The sequence below is a fragment of the Papaver somniferum genome, chromosome 9, assembly GCF_003573695.1.
Source record: "Papaver somniferum cultivar HN1 chromosome 9, ASM357369v1, whole genome shotgun sequence".
In the NCBI taxonomy this organism is placed as follows: Eukaryota; Viridiplantae; Streptophyta; class Magnoliopsida; order Ranunculales; family Papaveraceae; genus Papaver; species Papaver somniferum.
The window spans coordinates 47,277,089-47,297,279 of record NC_039366.1 but is presented as its reverse complement, the minus strand read 5'-3'; positions in this window follow the sequence as shown (position 1 = coordinate 47,297,279).

Sequence of the window (20,191 nt, the reverse complement as noted above, 5' to 3'; positions counted from 1 at the left end):
GTGCACTCAATTTTCAAACATATATGTTATTTTGCTTCACAAAGCAAATATTTATATAGCATTGTTATGGTCCTCCTTCAAAAGGAAGGAGTTAAGACTTGGGGATCAATCAAAGGAGGGTACAAAATTATTAGAGCATTGCTCGGTCGAACTCACAAATGTTGTTATCTCAAGCTTGTTTTCAGATTTGGTTGATCAAAACTATATCTTGATTTATAATATACAATTAGTCAAGTCTCTAATTAGGATAGAAGTGTGTAGTTGAGAATCGGACATCACTGCGTTCTACCGTTTGAAGGTGAAAATCAACTGAAACTTTTGAAGAACTTCTTCAACAAAAGGTAAGTGAAGACTGAACCACCTATTTCTCAAGTTATACACATCTTCTTATCTATGAGACTATGTCGTATGACTAATTAGACTAAAGCAAGCATATCAAGAATTTCGAGTCAAGTTTATCTTGGTAATATCGTTCTCGAATATATGTGACTAAGCTTAATGAATATTTGTTCATACTTGATGAATTTCAGTTAATGAAAATTTATTGTTCGAAATCAAAATAATGATTCAAGTTTTATCATTCGAAAATAGTTGGAATAGTGATATGTGTCATTAATGTTATTTGGGAATGTTTCAGAGAAATATAGAACTACTGTAAATCTGGATACGGGACAATATGCATACCAGTTTCACATACTAGGAAAACTGTTATAGATCCGGAGCCGCAATACATGTACTCAGTACACGTAGCGGTGTAGCTATAGTTCGGCAGCGATTTTTTGGTACGCATACCCGGTATCCATACCGTAAAAAGTATGTTGCTCGTGAATCAGGAATGATACGCATACCTAATATGCGTACCGTAAAGGAACTGTTGGTTTTGAAACCGGAGTGGTATCCATACCCGGTACGCAAACCGGAAAAGTTATGTGAGTTCCTGAACTCGTTTTTTTCTTAAGGGTACACATACCCGGTACATGTACCATGACAAGAATAGTCACGAACAAGGTAAATTACACGTACCTGGTACACGTACTTGCCCTGTCGAATATTTTTAGATGCACAAAAAAATATTTCTGTGAGATAATTGGCATTTGAATAAATCTCTAAAAACACTATATAAACATGATTGATCACATTATAACCTATGGTTGTGACTCAAGCTTAGAGTCTTAAGTGTTCTATGAAAATGATTAAGCTTATGGTTCATTCGGCTAGTTTTTGCTAACCGACCATGAACAATGTCTTTATACACGGTTCAGTTACGGTTCATCCTAACCAAAGTATATATCTTGTTATGTTAATCTTGTTAGAGCATTGCTCAGTCGAACTCACAAGTGTTTCTATCTCAAGCTTGTTGTCAAATTTAGTTGTCAGAACTATATCTTGATTTCTAGTCTACAATTAGTTAAGTCTTGGACTAGGATAGAAATTTAGTTGAGAAACAGTGGATCACGGCAGTCATAATTGTATTCTATCGTTTGAAGGCGAAGATCAACCAAAGCTTTTGAAGAACTTCATAAATAAAAGGTAAGTAAAGACAGAACACCTATTTCTCAAGTTATATTCACTTTTCAATCATTGAGACAATGTTGCATAACTAAATAGACTATTATGCATAGACAAGAATTTCGAGTCAAGTTTATCTTGATAATTAGTTATCGAAATATAATGACTAAGCTTAATGAAAATTTGTTCATACTTGATGAATTTCGGTTAAGGACAATTTATTGTTCGTAACATGATTCAAATTTTATCGTTCGGAAATAGCTAGAACAGTGATACGTGTCATTGATGTTATTCGGGAATGTTTCGAATTGATTTAGAGAGAAATATAGAGCTATTATTATAGATTCAGATACAAGACAGTGTTATCAGTCTTACAAACTGGGAAAATTATTATAAGTCTGAACCCGTATTACATGTACTCGTACACGTAGCGGAGTAGCTACATATCAACTTACAGATTTGTGGTACGCATATTCTTATGTATATCATGTGAAAAATATGTTCAACTCGTGAACTGGATCGGTACCCATACACGTATGCAAACTATTTAGGAACTGTGCTCACGGAACCGGGTTAATATCCAAACTGGTACACGTATCAAAATAATTTTGTGTTCCCGAGCTAGGTTTAGTATCCATAGCGGTACGCAAACCAAGTAAAAATACCATAGTCGTTCGTGACTTAGGTCAGCTAGAGTACGTGTACCGGTTGTAAACATTTAACCAAACCAAGTTCCAGAGTTAACAAAACTATTTAGGTCTGCGTACCGGTTCGAAAACCCTAAGACTATGACCGATTCCGGAGTCCACAGAACTATTTTGCATTTACTAACCATGTCGATTATCTTCAATTGCGATTAAATTATTTCTATGAGATAATTATCATTTGATTAATTCTTTAAAACACTATACTTATTTGATCACATGATTGTGACTCAAGATTAATGTCTTAAGTTTTCATGAAAATGAATATTAAGCTTTTAAGTTCAAATTGGCTAGTTTCGGCTAACCACCTTGAACATAGTCTTTGTACACGGTTCGATTACGATTTTACCTAACCCGAGTGTATATTTTGTTTATGTAAAAAAAATTCAAAGATTTATCTAATAGTGGATATTGATTGCTTGTTTCTGAAGCTATCTTAGCTTAAACCTAAAGCAACCTATGCTTTGAATGTCTATAAAAGGGGAATTTCAAGAAATTGGGATCTTTGAATCCCGACACTACTTTTTGGTGTGTCCTAGTTGTAAACAGACTCGTCTTTTTCCTAACCCTTTTAGGGTTTACCGACTACAAAGACTTTGTAGGGATTCCTGAAACCAAGTCCAATTATCTTTCATTGATAACTCGAGTATCTTGATCGATTATTGAGATGCTCACTCGATCAAGATAGATAGAAATCATCGCTTCCACAAGTTTTATACTTGTGAGGTGTGAAAAAAACGGGGGTCTAACAACCACACCCAATATTTAGCAATCTGTATGGACTAACTCCAATATACTTCCAAGAGAATCAACTAGACAGTTAGACTCAATCTTAAGAAAAGTGTATCAAAGAGTTATATCTCAATCTCTCAATTCAATCTGCAATCAAACAAACAGTAATTTGCGGGCCCTATTGAATATGAGAGAGATAACTTGAATGGTACCAAAGACCAATGTTCAAGGATCAATCAATTTCAATCAACAACCGAAGGTTGGATTTACCAATTGATCGATACAACGCACAACTTGTGATATTTCAATTATATAAAAAAATACAATGCAAAAAAGAAATAGCACAGACACCAGAAGTTTTGTTTACGAGGAAACCGCAAATGCAGAAAAACCTCGGGACCTAGTCCAGATTGAACACCACATTGTATTAAGCCGCTACACATACTAGCCTACTACAAACTAACTACACACTTGATTCCCTCAGATGATCTCACCCACAACTAAGAGTTGCTACGACCCAAAGTCGAAGACTTTAATAAACAAATCTGTCTCACACAGAAAAGTCTATAGGAATAGATAAATCTGTCTCCCACAGAAATACCTACGAGTTTTGTTCCGTCTTTTGATAAATCAAGGTGAACAGGAACCAATTGATATACCAGACTTATATTCCCGAAGAACAGCCTAGAAATATCAATCACCTCACAATAATCTTAATCGACTAGCGAAACAAGATATTGTGGAATCACAAACGATGAGACGAGGGTGTTTGTGACTACTTTTCTATCTTGCCTATCGGAGATATAAATCTCAAGCCAATGTTACGATTGTACTCAATCACGATAGAAACAGCAAGATCAGATCACGCAACTACATAGAAAATAGTTGGGTTTGGCTTCACAATCCCAATGAAGTCTTCAAGTCGTTAACCTACAGGGTCTCGAGAAAAACCTAAGGTTAAAGGAGAATCGACTCTAGATTATACAACTAGTATCACACAGGAGGTGTGAGGATTAGGTTTCACAGTTGCTAGAGTTCTCCTTTATATAGTCTCCAAATCATGGTTTGCAATCTAAGTTACCTTGGTAACAAAGCATTCATATTCACCGTTAGATGAAAACCTGATTAGATTCAAGCTAATATCTTTCAACCGTTAGATCGAACTTAGCTTGTTATACACAAATGAAATGTAACTTCATTTAGGTTTGAGTAACCGTACCTAAACGTGTACACTTAGTTGGTTCAACAATAGTTAACCAATGGTTAGCCATATGAGCACTTTCATATCAACCATATTCATCTTCACCATAACTAGTTCAAATGACTCAAATGAACTAGTTAGAGAGTTGTTCAATTGCTTAGATCTCATAGAAGTATACAAGACACAATCGAAGCAAAATCGGTTTTGATTCACTCGAATCGATTCATGAATATTATAGCCACGGTTTGCAAATATTGCATTCCTTATTATATAAATGTTTTATCTCATGAACAAACCGATTTTATAAAGTAACCTACCTAAGTATGCGAACAGGTACGCGTACTTAAGTGACCGGATTGAGTTTGTTTTCACTTTCAAACTCCAGCAGAAATTCACGGACGTGAACTTTCCGCTAGTACGCGTACGGGTACGCATACTATCCCAGATTTCCAACAATCGCCAGTACGCATATGGGTACGCATACTCTGGGTTCCCGATTTTGGGATCTTACACAAATTTTAGAACACACTATGTTTATATCCAAATATGGTTATATATTCTAAACTAGTCTCATTTCAATCATTGAAACTTTCTTAGAGGATGTTATATAGTTGTTATTCACACACTATTTTTCATCAAAGCGATTTTCAAGTTATTGAAATAATCAACATGACTTTCGTCACGAGTAAAGATGAACTTGGCCAAAGCGAAAGCTTACCAACACATATTTTTAGAAATAGATAAGCGAGATAAACTCGGCTCGAAATAACAAATGTGTATAATCGAAGTCTGTATAGCAATACGACTTTTGTCTCAAGATAGGAGATATAATAGATAAACTTTTGAGTGATAGATAAGTTCAAGTGTAACACCCCATGTTTTTAGCATGGCGCATGCTCAAAGATGCGCCATGGCCTGAGATGAAGCTTCATCTCAAGCTCCGTTGCAGAAAAAGGAACATTGGCCTAGCCAATATGCTGCCAAAATGACATATTGGTCAAGGCCAATATTCCACCAAGAGGGTGTAAGCTGTAAGATATATTGACCAAAGGCCAATCTCGCATCAGATGATGCATTAGGACAGTGGGGAGGATGGCCTAGAACAAATTAGCGCCAAAATGGCGTAATACGCAAGTCATTGGCCTATAGCCAATATCGTACAACAATGGTACCATAGGACAGAGCAGGCTGGTATTAAAAATGTACATCCATCACGGTTGGACATTGGAGTGGCCTATGGGCCAAATTCGGAAATACTGCCATCACGACCCTTCACTGGACGTGGCTCAGGAAATGTCAGCCATCATGGCCGGACATTGGAACTGGCCTGTGAGCCAGAACTGAATGTACATCCATCTTGGCCAATTATTCAGAAATATATGGCAACGACCATGAATAGTAAAAGTGGGACTTGGAGAATGATTTTTCCTCCGGTAATCAAAGTTGTAAAAATGTCAAGTTAACAGATATAGGGAGGGGTACTTGGTTGAAGGTGCATATGCGTACCATGCACCAAGTAAGCTTCATAGCTTAGCCGAAACAGTATAAATGATGCTTGGGCTTCATTTATAGTTAAGTAGACTTTCCAATCGAGCATGTTAAGCATGGGCATTACTATGTCATGCCACAGACTCGATGATGCATATTTCTTACGCATTTTAACGGAGCGACCTATACGGACTAAGCCATTACTATTATTTCTTGGCCACAGCCTCGCAAACGAGTTGGTTTAAGTTGCTTGTCCCTTCGACGATGAACAACGATCTTTGTTTGATTCATTTAGAGTAGGGAAGGGTACGTAGGCAGCCGCAATGAGTTGCAGCATTGCCGGTCCAACACATTTTCGCTCATATCATATAATTTAGAGATGATTGCGACACTTTGGACTCTCATATCATCTGGCTCGGTAGATCGACGCAAGAGATGATTGTGTCCATACTTGATGAGGCTAGTTGCATTCCATTCCTTGGATGCTCATACTTCCTATCAAGGCGTTCGACGTAGGCATGTACCAATAGTGCATTGGACATGGCCAGGAAAGTAACTCATATCGGTATGCAAGTAGCGGAGCTTGCATGAGCCTAAGGGATATGAAATTAGGCCGTCAATGGCCTATGTGCAAGTCCAAGCATGCCTTATGCATGGAAAACACTCGTAAACCAGTGATGCATGCAATATGCCTCGGTCATAGCCTCTATGACTTTGAACCCTTCGCAGAACAAGGGTAAGTTGGAACGATGTGGAAGCTGAAATAGTCGCATCATGATCCACGAGCATGCTTGCAAGGAAAAATGAACGTGCATTTTCCTAGCTTTAAGGCCGGGATTGTAGCATCATCATGGCGCATCAGAGAAGTTATGGCCTACGCGCCCAGGCGCGCCAGGCGTAATTTTCCTTCCGTCACAGTTGGTATCAGAGAAAGTTCCGAGAAAACTCTAGCGACTGTGAGTAGTGGACTCGTCAAATGAGTACTCTCCTTAAAGGAAACTTAAAGTTGTAGAGTAGGCCAACTTTTGCGCGGAAAGGAGTTTGTAACTGCTATGCCAGTTACTATGCGAATCGAATTGAGCTTGTTTGAGTGTTGTGAGTTTTCCTGGCCTACGTGGCACCCCACTAACAAGTGGATATCCGAAAGACCGTCTGGGATGGTGGGTAGACAATGACACTGATCATTCCCACACGTTACCAACTGGCCAATAGTGTGCGTTGTCAGGCCCGGCTAGCATCCCACTTACGAGTGGCAACCTGGATGACCGTCATGGATGATAAACAACTGGATCATGTTCCACATAGCACTACAATTTGTTGGCAACAACTTTGTGAACTTTAGGGACTCCTGAGTGTGTAGTATGGGATGCACATTCAGGATACCTTGTTGAGATATCCCTTTGGCACTAGCCAAATGAGATTCTTGTTAACGTTGTCGACTACTTTTTGGATTCTTGAGTATGCGGTGTGGGACGTTTGCTCAGAAGGTCCTAATAGATTCTCCATGACAAACTGAAGAAAACTATGATTTCTGAGCATCTGGAATGTGACTTTTGCTCAGGAATCCAAACCAAAGAGATTGTCCACAATAGTTCTTGTTTTTAATTTCAGGGAAGAAATTCTTTAAAGAGGTGAATATTGTAACACCCCGTGTTTTTAGCATGTAGCATGCTCAAAGATGTGCGATGGCCTGAGATGAAGCTTCATCTCAAGCTCCGTTGCAGAAAAAGGAAGATTGGCCTAGGCCAAGACGCTGCCAAAAATGACATATTACGTGGGCATATTGGTCAAGGCTAATATGGCACCAAGAGGGTGTAAGCTGTAAGATATATCGTCCAAAGGCCAATCTCGTATCATAGGATGCATTAGGCCAGTGGGTAGGATGGCCTAGAACAAAGTAGTGCCAAAATGGCGCAATACGCAGGTCATTGGTCTATGGATAATATCGTACTACAATGGTGCCACAGGGCAGAGAAAGTTGGCCTTAAAAATGTACATCCATCACGGATGGACATTGGATTGGCCTATGGGCCAAATTCGAAAATACAGCCATCACGGCCCTTCACTGGACATGGCACATGAAATGTTCAGCCATCATGGCCGGACATTGGAACTGGCATGTGAGCCAGAACTGAATGTACAACCATCTTGGCCGGTTATTCAGAAATATATGGCAACGGCCATGAATAGTAAAAGTGGGACTTGGTGAATGATTTTTCCTCCCCTAATCAAAGTTAAAAATGTTAAGTTAACATATATATGGAGGGGTACTTGGTTGAAGGTGCATATGAGGACCATGCACCAAATAAGCTTCATATCTTAACCGGAACGGTATAGATGATGCTTGGGCTTCATTTATAGTTAAGTAGACTTGCCAATCGAGCATGTTAAGCATGGGCATTACTGTGCCATACCACAGACTCGATGATGCATATTCCTTATGCATTTTGGCGGAACGGCCTATACAGACTAGGCCATTACTATTATTGCTTGGCCACGGCCTCGCAAACGAGTTGGTTTAAGTTACTTGTCCCTTCGACGATGAACTACGGTTTTTGCTTGATCCCTTTAGAGTAGGGAAGGGTACGTAGGCAGCCGCAATGAGTTGCAGCATTGCCGGTCCAGCACGTTGTCGCTCATATCATCTAATTTAGAGATGATTGCGGCACTTTGGCCTCTCATATCATCTGGCTCGGTAGCTCGACGCAAGAGATGATTATGGCCATACTTGATGAGGCTAGTTGCATTTCATTCCTTGGATGCTCATACTTCCTATCAAGCCGTTCGACGTAGGCATGTACCAATAGCGCATTGGACATAGCCAGGAAAGTAACTCATATCGGTTGCAAGTAACGGAGCCTGCATGAGCCTAAGGGAGATTAATTAGGCCGTCAATGTCCTATGTGCAAGTCCAAGCATGCCTTATGCCTGGACAACACTCGGAAATCAGTGATACATGCAAGATGCATCGGTCATAGCCTCTATGGCTTTGAACCCTTCGCAAAACAAGCGTAAGTTGGAACGATATGGAAACTAAAATAGCCGCATCATGATCCACGATCATTCTTGCAAGGGAAAATGAACATGCATTTTCCTAGCTTTAAGGCCCAGATCGTAGCATCATCATGGTGCATCAGAGAAGTTATGGCCTACGCGCCCAGGCGCCCCCGGCGTAATTTTCCGTTCCGTTACATCAAGTCTCCACATACCTTTTTGTCGATGAAGTTCCACAAGTTCCTTGAGTAGTTCTTCGTCTTTGCTTGATGAACGTCGTGGAGTCTAGAGGTCAACTACACTTACTATCCTAGTCTGAGACTTAGCTATAACTAAACTAGAAATCAAGACTTATAGTTTTGGCAACTAAACTTGAGGAACAATCTTGAGATAGCAACACTTGCGAGTTCGACCGAGCAGTGCCCTAACAATCTCCCCCTTTGTCAATTTTAGTGACAAAACTATCAATACATATGGAATACAAAATACTTCATAACAATGAGTCCAAAGGTATTCAATTCAGCATCATCGTTGTTGAAGATCCGTAGGCATAACAATGAGAAAACACTAGCTCTCAATCATTGTTATACAGTGTCATAGTATTATTATACAACATCAAAGTTCAATTGTATCACAACTTCTTGGTTCTTCAATTGTATCACAACTCCTTGGTTCTTCAACATTACTCGAAATCTTCGTCACTTCCAAGTACTCCAATGATTCCAAAGGTGTTCAATTCAGCATCATCGTTGTTGAAGATCCGTAGCCATAACAATGAGAAAACAATAACTCTCAATCATTGTTATACAATGTCATAGTATTATTACACAACATCAAAGTGCAATTGTATCATAACTCCGACAACAATACTATGGTGATATGTAGCACTCCCCCTTACTCAATACTTCATCTCACATGAAAGCCACTCCCCCTTACATAATGATCCGAAAACCATATGTATTTGTAGTGTGAACTACACATTAATTCTCCCCCTTTTTGTCAATAAAATTGGCAAAGGTACGAAAACTAGTGGGATCCTAATGAAATTTCCATAGAGACACTTCATGACCAAAAGAAAGACACATATCAACTTTTTTAGATGCAATCATATAGCCGAAACTAAATGCATTCATCAAGGATTTTATAAAGATACAAGATAACCTCTAAAATATTCCACAGCCGCACTCCCCACAAAGATTTGGAAATTAAGCACAAGTTCAATTAAGAACTCTCCCAATAAAATGTCATTCCCGAAAGAACAACAAGAGCGACCTTACTTTCATAAGAAAAGAAGGATTTCTTTGGACATTAACGAATCACATGAAACATGAATTTGTACCCAAAAATATCAATTAAATTAATCACAAGAGAACCTATGATTAATTTAATCAGAAATGCTCACATAAGAGAAGTTACGGAGCCGCACAGTATTTACATAAAATATGGATCAGGGAAAATCAATACTGCGGAATAAACAAAGATTCATTTTATTCTTTATCACTATTTGCACAATGACATATAATAGACTTAATCTTTGTAAACAAAAGCTCATCCTATCTTCCATCAATATTTGCATAATGACATAACAGGCTTATCTTTTATTTGTCAAAAGTTCATTCAATCTTTTATCAATACTTGCATATCGATGTATGAAAGACTTAACTTTTGACCACGTATGGTACAATCATAGTTCACGAACGCAAACACTCATATCCCATAACATGTTGTGATATATGAAACCATAAAGATTAATACTGCAAAATCATCTTCCAAATCAACTTTAGAAAATAAATCTAAAAAAATTGTAAGATGAAAACGTTGGACATAGCTATGCGTATTCACAATAATGGCTATTCCAAACCCTAGTTATCCTTCTTAAAAACACAAGAATAAATTCTCATAAGAAGTTTCCTAGACATTATAGAGCTTTCTCAGAGCATCTACTGAGAATTCCTTCTCATTATTGAAAAACCCATTGATCATGGGATCGTTCAATTCCTCTAAATCTTCAGAAATATCAGTCAACTCACTAAGTTCTCTTTTTAGCTCACGCAAGGTGTTCTTTGTTAGAGATAACATTTGTTCATAGTGAGTTATCTTTTCTAAATAGGAAACAATTTGAGATTTTAAATCATTTGTTTTGTTGATGAAATCTTTCACCATACCTCTAAATTTATTATCAAAATGACAAACAGACAAGAGGCAATTAGAGGAAGAACCTTCTCCATTATTTGTAGATCTCTCTTTCTTCATCCTTGAGGAAGTGATTCATTCACACAGATACACATTAACTGCTTCAACGACATCCCTTTTTGTAGTACCTCTAGTTACAGGAGCCATGAAACTGTATCTTTCAAGGAGAAAAGAGATGAAGGACCTTGATTACAAATGATTATAAATAGACTTATGGACAACCAAACCCTAAAAGAACTTTGAACAAGTCTTTCATGGTTTGTTATCCATTATCTGAAATATTAGGAGAATATTTTCTTAACAAAAATAAGGAAAAAAATGTAAATACAAAACTTGAGCCACCTTGATGCTAACCTCATTTTCTCAAGTTAAAGATGAGGATGCGGACGTCACTGGTATTAGACAGTGACGAAGTGAGCCGAATGCTCACCTCTTTTACCACATAGTGGCTTATCAAGGTTTGTTGTATAAACAGATTTCTTGCCTCATCTGAATCTGGAATTACTAGATTTCTTAAGAAAACCTTGTTGATTATCCAACGCCATATTCATCCTTTGCATGTTCTCCTGAAGTTTGGAAATTCTTTTTTTGTTCCTCTTGAATCTCCAACACATACTTTGAACATGATTTGCATTTCCACAAAACAAACAAATCAATAAAGATTTTTTGTTCTGTTGATTTTCCTTTTGTTTATCACAACATTCAACATACATTGTTCCAGCATTAGTCGGAACAAGATAATAGTTTGTGTTTACAGTTTTGCTTTTAAACCCCAAAGCATTTGTATTCCCAAAAGACTTCTGACCGAATAACATTGCCGAGATTTTGTCAGAACTTCCGGATAACCTTTGCATGTCATTTTTAATAGTATTAACTTCTTTTTCCTTTAGAGACACAGTTATGGTGAATTCATCATTATGACAATCTATCTCAAGATTTTTCACCTGGAGCGATGATTCAAGTTTCTTCAACGAAGCCCTTAGTTGAAAATTTTCTTGGTGAATCTCTCTACTTTTATTCAAGAACTCACAAATCTCTGTGTCAGACTCAAGCTCTGAATTAGAAATTAAGTAGGTGGAGGTTTCTGCTGTAAGAGCTGAAAGTTCATTGCACCCATCAGAAGCATCCAAGATGTTGACACCCAGGGAAGATTTTTTTTGTATTGAATCATCTGAAGCATTAACTGGAGAGAGACGTTTATCACATCTTTTGCTTCTTTTCACAAAATCATTGATCTTTTCTGTTATCAGTGATTTATCAAAATCAACATGATTGGAACAACATTTATTATCCCAAGACAAGTTAGAACATTCACTTGCGTTGGTCACATCATTGAACGCAGATGTTCTAACTGTGTTCTGATCAAGATCAAGAATTTTTAACTTTCCAATTAGAGTATTTCTGGAAAGCAAATCAAGGTTATTTCCTTCAACGATGGCATGCTTCTTAGAATCGTATCTGGATGGCAGAGATCTGAGAATCTTCATCACAATGTCCTTTTCAGGAATAGTCTTACCCAATGCAAAGGATGCATTAAAAATTTTAGACACTTTGTGATTAAACTCATCAATTGACTCTTCATCTTCCATACGAAGGTTTTCCCAAATAGAATTTAGGTTTTGAAGCCTAGCTTCTTTTTCATAGGTATTCCATTCAAATACGGTTTCTAAGATATCCCAGGCTTCTTTAGACTTCGTGCAAGTAGTCACGTGATGCTGAAGATCTGGGGTAATGGCATGTATGATAATATTTAAGCCGTCGGAATTTTGCTTTGCAGCAAGGATTTCTTCTGGACTATATCTACCAATATCCTTAGGTATAGATACATCGCCTTATGTATTAACCGTAGGATCATCGCCATTAACAACACGTACCCATGTTTGAAAATCACGAGCTTGAAGAAAAGCACGCATAGCGATTTTTCACCGCAAGTAGTTTGAGCCACCGAAGACTGGTGGTACGTTTATGGAGATAGAATTTTTGTCCATAGAGTCAGATCGCTACAAACACAGACTTATGAGGCCTTTAAACGTGTTTGCCTGCTCTGATACCAATTGAAAAAAGCGGCGATCTAACAACCACACCCAATATTTCGCTTAGCAATCTGTATGGACTAACTCCAATATACTTCCAAGAGAATCAACTAGACAGTTAGACTCAATCTTAAGAAAAGTATATCAAAGAGTTATATCTTAATATCTCAATTAAATCCGCAATCAAACAAACAATAATTTGCGATCCAATTGAATATGAGAGAGATAACTTGAACGGTACCAAAGACCAATGTTTACGGATCAATCAATTTCAATCAACAACCAAAGGTTGGATTTACCAATTGATCGATACGACGCACAACCTGTGATATTTCAATTAGTTGATCTCACCCACAACTAAGAGTTGCTACGACCCAAAGTCGAAGACTTTAATAAAAAAATCTGTCTCACACATAAAAGTCTATAGGAATAGATAAATCTGTCTCTCGCAGAAATACCTACGAGTTTTTTTCCGTCTTTTGATAAATCAAGGTGAACATGAACCAATTGATATATCGGACTTATATTCCCAAAGAACATCCTAGAAATATCAATCACCTCAAAATAATCTTAATCGACTAGCGAAATAAGATATTGTGGAATCACAAATGATGAGACGAAGGTGTTTGTGACTACTTTTCTATCTTGCCTATCGGAGATATAAATCTCAATCCAATCTTACGATTGTACTCAATTACGATAGAAACAACAAGATCAGATCACGTAACTACAGAGAAAATAGTTGGGTTTGGTTTCACAATCCCAATGAAGTCTTCAAGTCGTTATCTTACAGGGTCTCGAGAGAAACCTAAGGTTAAAGGAGAATCAACTCAAGCTTATACAACTAGTATCACACAATAGGTGTGGGGATTAGGTTTCCCAGTTGCTAGACTTCTCCTTTATATAGTCTCCAAATCGAGGTTTGCAATCTAAGTTACCTTGGTAACAAAGCATTCAATATTCACTGTTAGATGAAAACCTGATTAGATTCAAGCTAATATCTTTCAACCGTTAGATGGAACTTAGCTTGTTATACACAAATGAAATATAACTTCATTTAGGTTTGAGTAACCATACCTAAACGTGTACATTTAGTTGGTTCAACAATAGTTAACCAATGGTTAGCCATATGAGCACTTTCATATCAACCTTATTCATATTCACCATAACTAGTTCAGACGACTCAAATGAACTAGTTAGAGAGTTGTTCAATTTCTTAGATCTCATATAAGTATACAAGATACAATTGAAGCAAAAATCGGTTTTGATTCACTCGAATCGATTCATGAACATTATAGCCACGGTTTGCAAAGATTGCATTCCTCATTATATAAATCTTTTAGTTCATGAACAAACCGATTTTAGAAAGTAACCTACCTAAGTATACGAACATGTACGCGTACTTAAGTAACCAGATTGAGTTTGTTTTCACTTTCAAACTCCAGCATAAATTCACGGACGTGAACTTTCCGCTAGTACGCGTACGAGTAAGCATACTATCCCGGATTTCCAACAACCGCCAGTACGCGTACGGGTACGCATACTCTGGGTTCCCGGTTTTGTACTTTTACACAAATGTGAGAACACACTATGTTTATATCCAAAGATGGTTACATGTTCTAAACTCTCATTTCAATCATTGAAACTTTCTTATAGGATGTTATATAGTTGTTATTCACAAACTATTTTTCATCAAAGAAATTTTCAAGTTATTGAAATAATCAACATGACTTTCTTCACGAGTAAAGAAGAACTTGGCCAAAGCAAAATCTTACCAACACATATTTCGAGAAATAGATAAGCGAGATAAACTCGGCTCGAAATAGCAAGTGCGTATAATCGAAGTCTATATCCTAGTTAGTAAATTCGCGAATTTTTACGAACTGATTGGGAACGAATTATTCGGCCGTTCGATTACAACTCCGACCAGGGTACGCGGCTTTTATGGGTGAAACGAATAATCCGCGAACTATTCGTGTTCGCGAATTATACTCCGGTACGGTTCGGTAACCTGGTTTCCCCAACTCAGACGAGTTAAACTGATTCTGACTTCTCTTTTTAAATTTCTCAAAAACTGAATGGATGGGATTCGAACCCATGTCCTAGGGTTCCATTAACATTCACCTGAACCGGCGAGCTAGTTGCTTGGTTGTGTTATATTTACATAAATTATGAATATAATTGCTTTATATCACAAATCATCCCATTTCACCATTAGAAACACATTTTTTATTATTTAATATGTGACAACTTTTTTACACCGAACTCACATTAGTAAAACGAGTTGTACACGTACGTATATCGTTCCGAATTACTACCGAATCACGAAACGTTGACCGACTTTTTGACCGACTTTGATTTTTACAAATCCGAATAATACTCGTACGTTTGTCGTTCCGTACGTATGCCGAATTCCGAATTGCTAACTAGGGTCTATATAGCAATACGACTTTTGTCTCAAGATAGGATATAGAATAAATAGACTTTTGAGTGATAGATAAGTTCAAGTCTCCACATACCTTTTTGTCGATGAAGTTCCACCAGTTCTTTGAGTAGTTCTTCGTCTTTGCATGATGAACGCCGTGGAGTCTAGAGCTCAACTACACTTACAATCCTAGCCCGAGACTTAGCTATAATTAGACTAGAAATCAAGACTTATAGTTTTGGCAACTAAACTTGACAAAAAAGCTTGAGATAGCAACGCTTGCGAGTTCGACCGAGCAGTGCTCTAACAAGGTGAATAATAATCTAGGCTGCACTTTGGGTTGCATAATTTCAGATTTTGAGGTTAGATAGACTTTGTCTATTGCTATCGATTTCCATCACCTTTGATCAAACTTTTTGATTGTAAAAGGAAATCATATATAAGATTAATATGTGGGAGGCAGATTTGTTTTAAAGTGTTCAATTGAGTTAAACCAACTCTTAGTTGGTGTGACATCATCTAAGGGAGTCAATTGCGCGGAGTCCTGCTGAGATTCTAGAGGCGTAAGGAGCGCAACCGCACCTTAATTAGTGAGATACCATTTAGGGATCAACTACATTCCAATTCGAAGTTAATTGGTAGTAGGCTAGTGTCTGTGGAGGATTAATATAATTTGGTGTTCAATCTGGACTAGTTCCCGGGGTTTTTATGCATTTGCGGTTTCATCGTTAACAAAATTTCCGGTGTTGTGTTATTTCTTTTTCTGCATTATATTGTTTATCTTTATAATTAAAATATCACATGTTGTGCGTTGATAAATCATAGTAGATACATCCGACCTAGTTTGTTTGATACGACTTGATTGATTCTTGGATATTGGTCTTTGGTACCGTCCAAGTGATCACTTTATGATTAGGTTCATGGATTTGATTCTGCAAACGTTCTAGTCGCAAGAGAGAGAAAGATAGAACTCTATATATTATTCCTTGATTGAGTTTAACTCTCAGAGTTGTATTGAATTTTTCCATACAAATTTCCTAAGAAAAAGTTGGTGGTGTATTTTGGTACCCCGGCGTTTTCAATTGGTATCAGAGCAGGCAAACACGTTTAGACCTAATAAGACTGTGTTTGAAGCAGTCTGATCATATGGACGAGAGTAAAATCTCTGATAAACGTTGCACCAGTATAAAATAAATTGTTTCTATGGATTTTGTAGATGAGTCTAATTTTTCAAACTCTCTTAGAGACGAACAATGTGTTTCCATAAAACAGTTAGATATTGAAAAGTGTCATCCCTATTATCTTATTGATGAGTCTAGCTCATAAGTAGAACGGGAAGCATCCAGAGAAAGTTATGAGATTTTCAAACGTATAGAATTTTAGGCTTTTGAGGTCATTCGACTGAAACACAAAGTCAATACTCTTATCGGTATTATTTCTGAACATGATCCCAAAACAAGATTTTTCTTGATGAACATGCTAAAGTGAAATCGAAAATTCTTTCACTTGAAGCTGATCTTAAAGATAATGCCTTAGAGATTGAACGTTTGTTGAGTAAGAACTCTACTCCACGTTGCGATAGTGAATCAAAAGAAGCTACCGTGAATACAATGTCTGTGCAAAGCGATGAGTTGGTAAAAGTAAGAACACATGTTGTTCATGATATGCTAACAAAATCGCAGTCAGAAACTGATAAACGAAGTACTATTACTTTGTTAGGAGATGATCAATTAAAATTCTCTGACCAAGAAAAAACTGTGTCTCCAAGGAGGAAAAGTTCTTTACAAGACAAGTATAATATAACTACCTATTTTGATTTCATTGAAACTCAGAAAGTGTGCTATTACTGCAATACTAAAGGACATATTCAAAGAAAGTGTAAGTTGAGGTTGAAAAACTATCAGTTTGACCGTCTTCAAGACACCTTGAATTTAATTTTGAAGGGTGTAACTGATATTCGGATGTCTAAACCTCTTGAGGTGAAATCACATTTAAGCAAATCTGCTTCTAAAATGTCAGTACTTCATGGTCCACGAATATTCGAACAAGTCAAACGGGTAGTTTGCAAAATCGGTAAGCTAAAATGAATTTGATCATTATATAAGGATCTTATTGATAAACTGTCTGTTTCAAGGCAAGGGATCTCAGGTAAGAGTTCTAATCATATCTCTTATTTTGATGATGATAATTTCTATGATCGTTTTTCACGTTTCAAAAGTAATAACAAAAGAAAACAACGACATAATTCCTTTGGTGAGCGTACAACTCACCCTTGTGCAAACTAGGCACAAGTCTTGGAACCTTATCCATAAAAAGCCTGCTGGATAAGGAATATTGTATCACAGGTGTACTATTTGTCTCAAGTAGTATTTGAATATGATGAGCTATAATCTTTTTCATAATGCAAACTTTCCATGATAATTTCGATCAGATTTGAATTTTAAAAAATTCTTGTTAAGTTAACATTCTCTGATTAAAGTCTTTTCATGAATATTAATTTCTTGTGCTCTATACTCACGTTTGTTGAGTTAAGAATGCATTAATATTCAAAGAAGAATATTTGTCATAGATAAGGAAGAATTGTATTATTTAAAAATTGTTGTGTGATCTCTAAAAGGCTGTTTTTCTACACTCAAAATTTTTATTCAAAAAACTATTAAAAAAAACGGGTCCCGTACCATCAGAAGGTACACGTACCTCTCTTTCGTGACTGAAAAAGCGGGGGTCTAACAACCACACCCAATATTTCCATTAGCAATCTGTATGGACTAACTCCAATATAATTTTAAGAGAATCAACTAGACAGTCAGACTCTATCTTAATAAAAGTATATCAAAGAGTTATATCTCTCTTTCTCAATTCAATACTTACTCAAGCAAATAGAAATCTGCGAGTCTAATTGAATACAAGAGAAATCACTTGAACGGTACCAAATACCAATGTTCAAGTATCAATCAATCTCAATCAACAACCAAAGGTTGGATTTCCCAATTGATTGATTCAAATGCACAACCTGTGATATTTCAATTATATAACAAAATATAATGCGTAAAAGAAATAACACAGATACCAGAAGTTTTGTTAACGAGGAAACCGCAAATGCAGAAAAACCCCGGGACCTAGTCCAGATTGAACACACACTGTATTAAGACGCTACAGACACTACCCTACTACAAATTAACTTTGGTCTGGACTGTAGTTGAACCCCAATCAATCTCACACTGATCCAAGGTACAGTTGCGCTCCTACGTCTCTGATCCCAGCAGGATACTACGCACTTGATTCCCTTAGCTGATCTCACCCACAACTAAGAGTTGATACGACCCAAAGTCGAAGACTTTAATAAAAAAATCTGTATCACACAGAAAAGTCTATGGTAATAGATAAATCTGTCTCCCACATAAATACCTACGAGTTTTTGTTCCGTATTTTGATAAATCAAGGTGAACATGAACCAATTGATAAACCAGACTTATATTCCCAAAGAACAACTTAGTATTATCAATCACCTCACAATAATATAAATCGTATGATGGTGAAACTAGATATTGTGGAATCACAAACGATGAGACGAAGATGTTTGTGACTACTTTTATATCTTGCCTATCGGAGAAATCAATCTCAAGTCAATCCTTACGATTGTACTTAGTACGATAGAAATAGCAAGATCAGATCACACAACTACGAGAAAGTAGTATCGGTATGGCTTCACAATCCCAATGAAGTCTTCAAGTCGTTAACCTACAGGGTATCAATAGAAACCTAAGGTTAAAAGAGAATCGACTCTAGCTAATACAACTAGTATCACACAGGAGGTGTGGGGATTAGGTTTCCCAGTTTCTAGAGTTCTCCCTTATATAGTCTTTCAAATCAGGGTTTGCAATCAATGTTAGCTTAGTAACAAAGCATTCAATATTCACCGTTAGATGAAAACCTGATTATATTCAAGCTTATATCTTTTAACCGTAAGATCGAAACTTGCTTGTTACATACAAATGAAATGCACGTTTGTGTAACCGTACCCAAACTTGTACATCTAGTTAGTTCAACAGTAGTTAACCAAATGGTTAGCCATATGAGCACTTTCATATCAACCATATTCTTCTTTACCACAACTAGTTCAAATGACTCAAATGAACTAGTTAGAGAGTTATTTAATTGCTTAGATCTTTATAATAGACACAATTGAAACAAAAACAATTTGATTCACTCGAATCGATTCATGAACTTTATAGCCACGGTTTGCAAACTTGCATTCCGTAGTTTATATAAGTTCAAGTTCACGAATAATCATTTTTAGAAAATAACCAACTTAAGTACGCGGACTGGTACGCGGACTTAAGTACCCGGAATAAGAGTGTAAATAGTTCACAAACTCCAGCAGATTTTATCGGGAAGAGAACCTCCGACAATACGCGGACTGGGTTCGTGGACTCTGTTCCGGTTTTCCTGATCAAAAAAGTACGCATACTTTGGTTCAAGGAATAAGGACTTATACATGTATGAGTTATCACACAATGCTTATATCCAACAATGGTTATATAATCTAAACTCTCATTTCAATCATTGAAACATTCTTAGAGGACGTTATATAGTTGTTGTTCACAAACCATTTTTCGTCAAAGCCATTTTCAAGTGATTGAAACTTAACATGACTTTCGTCACTAGTAAAGATGAACTTGGCCAAAGCGAAAGCTTACCAACACATATTTCGAAAAATAGATAAGCGAGATAAACTCGGCTCGAAATAGAAAATGTGTATAATCAAAGTCTATATAGAAAAACGACTTTTGTCTCAAGATAGAATATAGAGTAGATAGACTTTTGAGTGATAGATAAGTTCAAGTCTCCACATACCTTTTAGTCGATGAAGTTCCACCAGTTCCTTGAGTGGTTCTTCGTCTTTGTATGA